The following is a 7,741-nucleotide window of genomic DNA, read 5'->3' on the forward strand; positions in this document are numbered from 1 at the left end:
AAAAAAAAAAAAAAAAAAAAAATTCCACTCCTCTCCCCACACCAGACTTCAGAAAAGACGTCTCAGGAGGCCAGTGATGTTCTCAGACCACACAACTATCCCCCGCATCTCCCTCCCACTTGTCAACCCAGACCTCTATAACAGGGTTGTTCTCAATTTCCTGGACTGTGACTCAGGGAAAGGAAGATATAAGTCAGCTGTGATATGTTCGAAATATTCTGCACCTGCAATTAAATAATGGTCACGCGTGTAAGAACTGTATTCCATTCACAGCAGAATACCAGGGAAGCACGGTTTTTCCATTTGAAACCACAGTCTCCCATGACTTCAGATGAAAGCCAAGAGCAACTAAAGACTCATGTTTGGTTTTAGTGCTCAACCAAAAGGAAATTCTACAGTGTCCACCACATTTCCTTTTGCTGATTAGAAAGAACCCCAGTTTCATTAAAATCACGGCCTTTAATTGCATAGAGAAAATGGCCAGATTGCAACATGGGCCCTTCTGTCTTCCCAGAATGAGTAGTGAAAACTGCCATAGGCCAACCACCTAAGGAGTCAGCCTGCTCATGAAATCACTGAAAGAAACCATGACCAGTTCAGAGCTGGATACAGAAAGACAACTCAGAGGCCTGCTCATATGAAACAAACCAGCCAAATACCTCAGAACCTCAATCAGGGCCTGGGGAAACAGAGTACACAGCTAGATATTTTTTTCCTCAGGAGGTTGGAACTGCACTTCCAAACCATGTGCTAGGTATACCTTTTGTCTCTCTAGATCACCCTTCTCCACCTACAAGACTGATCTGTAAGGATGCCATCCAGCCACTCTCTTTGTCCCTGGGTTCTGGTTGCGTTTGGCCCATGAGAGGCACCAGCAGGTGATGGAGACAGGGAGCAGGGTAAGGTCAGATTCTTTCTTCTACTAAGTCACCGTGAGCTGGCAGTGCCTCTCAACTGAGTTCTCAGCTCATATTGGGCAGCCTCCCTCTAGGGCCATCTACCTTTCTAGTGCCCTGTCCTCTCACTCATTCCACCCTAGCCATAATAAATCCTCCCGCAGGTATCTCCCCGGTATATTGCACTCTCTTAAGGTTTCTCTACACCCTGCCCTGCCCACACTTCATAAATGAACCCCAAATGACCCAGTTAATGTATGCTTTTCATGTCCTGCTAGGGCCCCAAAGTCGCTTCTAAGCAGGTGCAGCCAAGGATGTGGAAGTCCAGAGAGCCCTGGACTGAGGTGAGACCCTCAGAGTTCCTGGCAGGACAGGCTAATCTTCCTCTTGACCTTCTTGTGAATAAAACAAAGGGCTTAGAGGATCTTGAAGATCCCGTCTAGATAAAAGATCATTCTGCAGACATCCTTTCCCTTCTTCCCTCTTCCCTCCTCTTCCTCTTAAGCAGCTCCCTCCCCCATCCACACCATCCACATCCCAAATGTGAACTGAGGGATAATACAGAGGAATTAAGTTAGAAAGAAAACAAATCATTACATTTTTCTCCTCACCCCCACCTTTATTTCAGAACTACCATAAAATCAGACTCACCAAATGTTTACAATTTGAATATGATTTTTTTTTTTTTTAGACAGAGTCTCACTCTGTTGCCTGGGTTAGAGTGCTCTGGCCTCAGCCTCACTCACAGCAACCTCAAACTCCTGGATCTAAGTGATCCTCCTACCTCAGCCTCCTGAGTAGCTGAGACTACAGGCACCCACCACAATGCCCGGCTAATTTTCTATTTTTTCTTTTTTTTTTAGTAGAGACAGATTTTGTGCTTGCTCAGGCTGGTCTCAAACTCCTGAGCTCAAGCAATCCTCCTACCTCAGCATCCCAGAGTACAGGAGTACAGGAGTAAGCCAATGTGCCTGGTCTGAATATGAATTTAAAACTGTTTGGTAATGTGATAATTGGCATACATTACAACTTCATGGTTAAGTAGTTCAAGTTAAAATTGCTTCTGAACATTGACATGCCTGAGGTTAAGGACCATATAAATGGATCCTTGGTCAACTAATAGCAAAATAATTCACCATAGAGTTCTGTTAGCACTTAACACAAAACTACAACAAAACGCATAAGTATGTTAGAATCTGATGTCCAGAAAAAAAAATTGGTCAATTGATGGTTGTCAACCAATTATGCAACTTGAGCCTTGGACAAACAGGGTTCTAAACCCTCTCCCATTGCCAAGTACATAAACCACAAAATGCACTGCTTCTAAAAGTATGCAATTTTCCAAGCTAAACCTGGGTATACACTTAAATGATGTAGATAACACTATAACCTTAACTACACTAAAGTCAAGAGACAGACCTTACTCTGTAGCTTTCTGCAGACCTTGGGCATCTTGCAGAGTTCCTTAGGGCTCAGTTTTCACATTTATAAAGTGGGGATAAAAATGCCTGCCTATCTAATCCAGAAATCCCATTTCTGGTTATACCCATAGGTTCAAAAGAATTAAAAACAGAGCCTAAAAGAGATATTTACGTACCCATCCACGTTCATAGTAGCACTATTAATTAACAACAGGCAAGAGGTGGAAACAACCTAAGAGTCCATAAAGGGATGAATGGATAAAGAAAATGCATTATATGAATACAATGGACTACATATTATTCAATCTTTAAAAAAGAAAATCCGGGCACATATTCTAACATGAACTTTGAGGACATTATGGTCAGTGAAATAAGCCAATTACAAAAGGAAAAATGGTTCAAACATATGAAAAAATGCTCACCATCCTTAATCATCACAGAAATGCAAATCAAAACTACTTTGAGATATCATCTAACCCCAGTAAGATTAGCCCATATCACAAAATCACAGATGCTGGCGTGGTTGTGGAGAAAAGGGAACCCTTCTACACTGCTGATGGGATTGCAAACTAATACATTCCTTTTGGAAAGACATCTGGAGAACACTTAGAGAACTAAAAATAGACCTGCCATTTGATCCTATAATTCCTCTATTAGGTATATATCCAGAAGACCAAAAATCACACTACAATAAAGATATTTGTATCAGAATGTTCATTGTAGCCCAATTCATAATTGCTGGGTCATGGAAGAAGCCCAAGAGCCCATCAATCCACAAATGGATCAATAAATGGTGGTATATGTACACCATGGAATACTATGCAGCCATTAAGAAAGATGGAGACTTTAGCTCCTTCATGTTTACATGGATGGAGCTGGAAAATATTCTTCTTAGCAAAGTATCCCAGAATGGAAGAAAAAGTATCCAATGTACTCAGCCCTACCATGAAACTAATTTATGGCTTTCACAGGAAAGCTATAACCCAATTTTAGCCCAAGAATATGAAGAGAGGGAGAGGAGGGGAGGGGAAGAGGGAGGGTGAGTGGAGGGAAGGTGATTGGTGGGATCACAGCTAAGGTGCATCCTATAAGGGTACATGTGAATCTCTCTAATCGTGGAGTGTAAATGCCTTAACACAATAACTAAGAAAAAGACATGAAGGCTATGTTAACCAGTTGGATGAAAGTATTTCGAATTGTATACAGAAACAGTACACTATACCCCATGATAGTATTAATGTACACTGCTATGATTTAATAAAAAATAAAAAAATTTTTAAAAAAGGAAAAATATGGTCTGATTCCACTGACATGAGGTACCTAAAGTAGTCAAATTTATAAAGACAGAAAGTAGAATGGTGGGGCTGGGTAAGGGATGAGTGGACAGTTATTGTTCTGTAGGTTCTATGGGTAGAGTTTCACTTCAGGAAGATGAAAAAGCTCTGGAGATCTGTTGCACAACACGGTGAATATACTTAACACAACAGAACCGTACACTTGGAAATGGTTAAGATGATAAATTTTTATGTTAAGTGTTTTATCATAATTTGAAAAATGCCTACCTCATTTAATCTTTGTGAGAATTAAATATCAAATGCAAATGCCTGACACACAGAAAGTACTCAATAAATGCCATGTCCTCCCTCCTCTTCTGAATGCTTTCTGAATTATTATTATTTTTTCTTTAGAGACAGAATCTCATTTTATAGCCCTCAGTAGAGTGCTGTCGTCATAGCTCACAGCAACCTCCAGCTCTTGGGCTTATGTAATTCTCTTGCCTCAGCCTCCCAAGTAGCTGGGACTATAGGTGCCCACCACAACACCTGGCTATTTTTTGTTACAGTTTGACCTGGGTGGGGTTTGAACCCACCACCCACAGTATACGGGGCTGGCAGCCTACTTACTGAGCCACACGCACCACACCTTTGTGAATTATGTTAAACATTAAAAAAGACATAGGCCAGGTGCAGTGGCTCATGCCTATAATCCTAGCACTCTGGGAGGTCAAGGTAGGGGGATTGCCTGAGTTCAGGAGTTTGCCATTAGCCAGAGAAAGAGCAAGACTCCACTTTACTAAAATTAGAAAACCTAGCAGGCAATGTGCCTGCTCGCTATAGTCCCTCAGAAGGCTGAGACAAGAGGCTTAAGCCTAAGTGTTTGAGGTTGCTGTGAGCTATGAGGCCACAACACTATACCTGGGATAACTAAATCAGACTGTTTTAAAAAAACAAAATAAAATAAAAAAGATTCCTAGCATCCAAAGCCTATTAATATGGGTAGAAAAGGTGATCTTTCCCCAACTCGTCTTCCTTGCCTTCCTCTCCCTTTTTCAACCTTCAAACTGGACCAGGTCACTATCCACTGTAGTTTGAAAGTTTATGTCCCTCCCCTCCCAAAAAAATTTACATTGAAACTTAAATCCTCAATGCACAATATTAAGAAGTGGGGCTTTTAGGAGGTGATTACTGGTACCAGTAAGTCACGAGGGCACAACCCTCACAAATGGGATTAGCGACCCTATAAAAGGGCTGGAGGGAACAGCATCCAGACTTCTGGACAATGCAGCAAGGGGCCATCAAGAAAGCAGAGAGTAGCCCGCACCAGACAGCAAACACTGGCACCACTTCTCAGCCTCCAGAGCTATATGAAATAAACTTCTACTGTTTATAAATTACTCAGTCTTTGATATTCTGCTATAGCAACACAAACTAAGATACCAACTCAACTCAAAGCCTCAGGCTAACTGTCATGCTGGAGGGAGACACACTCCCAGAAGGCCATCTGATTGGTCAGAGTTCAATACCTCATTTGCATGAAAGGGGGTGTGGTGGGCTCCTAGAGGGTCTGATGGGACAACTACTGATTGGGTGATTTTCAATACCTAATTTTCATTGATGTAAAACAATCACTTTCTCAGCACTCCTTTTAGCACGTGCCAAACTCCTCTTGAAGCCCTGTAAAAGCAATGGTTTTTCAACCAGTCAGGAAGCTAACACTATTTTGAGCTCTGCACCAGCAAGATCTGAATAAAGTCCTCCCTTGACGCTTTCTCTGCATCTGGGACCCGTCACTGTCCCACCCCCTTTCACTAACAGCTCTGGATGCAGTGTGCTACCTATTAAGAGTGCTGGGCATCTGTCACCTAATTCCCCCAGAGCTGATCACTGGGCCCCCAAAGCTTGCCCTGCCTTTCTTTGCTCCAGAGAGAATGGCCCTGGGACCATCCCTTTTGTGTTCTTCTTGTACTTTTTAAAATGTAGCAATATATTCATTCATTTACAAAACTAAGTGACTCCAATATGTCAGGCACTGTTCTAGGCATCTGAGAATGGCAATAAACAAGAGAGACAAGATTCTTGCTTTCATGTTTATCTTCCTTTGGTCTCCCTTAGGGGCTAATGTGATTCTTCAACTCCCAACTTTGTGCCTTTGTCCACACTGCCTCTCTGCTTCTCTTTTCCATTCAAATAGTAACCCATCCTGGATGGGCATGGTGGCTTACATCTGTAATCCTAGCACCTTGGGAGGCTGAAGCAGGTGGATTGCCTGAGCTCAGAAGTTCAAGATCAGCGTGAGCAAGAGTGAGACCCCCATCTCTAAAAATAGCCAGGCATTGTAGTTGACACCTGTAGTCTCAGCTACAGAGGCTGAGGCAAGAAGATCACTTCAGCCCAAGAATTTGAGGCTGCTGTGAGCTATGACACCATAGCACTCTACTGAGTGTGACAACATGAGACTCTGTCTCAGAAAAAAAAAAAGTAACCCATCTTTTTCAGAATCTAGCTCTACGTCCAAGCTCCTCACTACAACCCCTCAAGTTCCCCTGATTGAGACTCTTGAGTTTTCCTTTCCCTAACAGTTCTTAGAGCCTACCCCACATTCAGCAGTACTGGGTGGTACTGCTCTTTCAACATGGCTAGGGATTCAATCTTGTTTTCTAGCTGAGTTATAGCTCCCAATGATCAGGGCCATCTTCATCTGTCCCCCCTTCCACCTTTCTCCAGTAGGACTCGGTACACAGTGCTGGACACAGAGGAGTTGCACTGCTTAGCTGCCTGAACATTTGAGCGTGATGTGGGATATGTCTTCTTGGTGGCAGGCTGACCCAGCGATCTGTTCTCTGTGGCTATGTCTAGAAATTCCTGCCTTCTCCAAATTAAATCTAACTCAATAAGAATGCAGAAACTACTTCTATCTTCTTCTAACAACTTCTATCTTCTATCTGAAATGCAATTAAGACAGGGTTAATATATGTTTATATTTAAAAGAACATCAGATCATTGTAATGTATTTTTGGTGTTGCTTCAATTGCCTGGGGGATCTTCCTCATAAGGTATTCTCCCAGGCCAATTTCTTCAAGTGTTTCTCCTGCACTCTCTCCAAGAATCTTCATAGTTTCATGTCTTAAGTTTAAATCTTTTATCCAGTGAGAGTCAATTTTTGTTAATCGTGAAAGGTGTGGGTTCAGTTTCAGTCTTCTACAAGTCATCAGCCAATTCTCCCAGGGAATCTTTCCCCCAGTTTTATATTTTTGATGGGCTTATCAAAGATCAAATAATGATAAGTATCTGGGTTCATCTCTTGGTTCTCAATTCTGTTCCATCATCTACCTCTCTATTTTTGTGCCAATGCCATGCTGTTTTGATCACTATAGATTTATAGTATAGTTTGAAGTCTGGTAGCGTGATTCCTCCTGATTTGTTTTTATTTCTGCGTAATGCCTTGGCTATTTGTGTTTTTTTTTTTTTCTGGTTCCATATAAAATGAAGTACTGTTTTTTCCATATCTTTAAAGTATGACAGTGGTGCTTTGATAGGGATTGCATTAAATTTGTAAATTGCTTTGGATAATATGGACATTTTAACAATGTTGATTCTTCCCAGCCATGAGCATGGTATGTTTTTCCATTTGTCAATATCTTCAGCTATTTCTTTTCTCAGAGTTTCACGATTCTCTTTATAGAGATCTTTCACATCCTTTGTTAGGTAAACTCTCATATATTTCATCTTCTTTGGCACAACTGTAAAGGGAATAGAGTCCTTGACTAGTTTTTTTTTTGGCTTGACTATTATTGGTATATATAAAAGCTATGATTTGTGAATATTGATTTTGTATCCTGAGATGCTACTGTATTCCTTGATCACTTCTAAGAGTTTTGTAGTTGAGTCCCTGGGGTTTTCCAGGTATAAATGCATATCATCTGCAATGAGTGAAAGTTTGATCTCCTTTGGCCCTGTTTGTATACCCTTGATCACCTTCTCTTGCCTGATTGTGATGGCTAAGACTTCCATTACAATGTTAAAAAGCAATAGAGACAATGGGCAACCTCTTTCATGTTTACATGGATGGAGCTGGAACATATCCTACTTAGTAAAGTATCTCAAGAATGGAAGAAAAAATATCCAATGTACTCAGTACTATTAT

This window comes from Otolemur garnettii, unplaced genomic scaffold (genome assembly GCF_000181295.1).
Source record: "Otolemur garnettii isolate 467f Iridium unplaced genomic scaffold, OtoGar3 scaffold00026, whole genome shotgun sequence".
Taxonomy (NCBI): domain Eukaryota; kingdom Metazoa; phylum Chordata; class Mammalia; order Primates; family Galagidae; genus Otolemur; species Otolemur garnettii.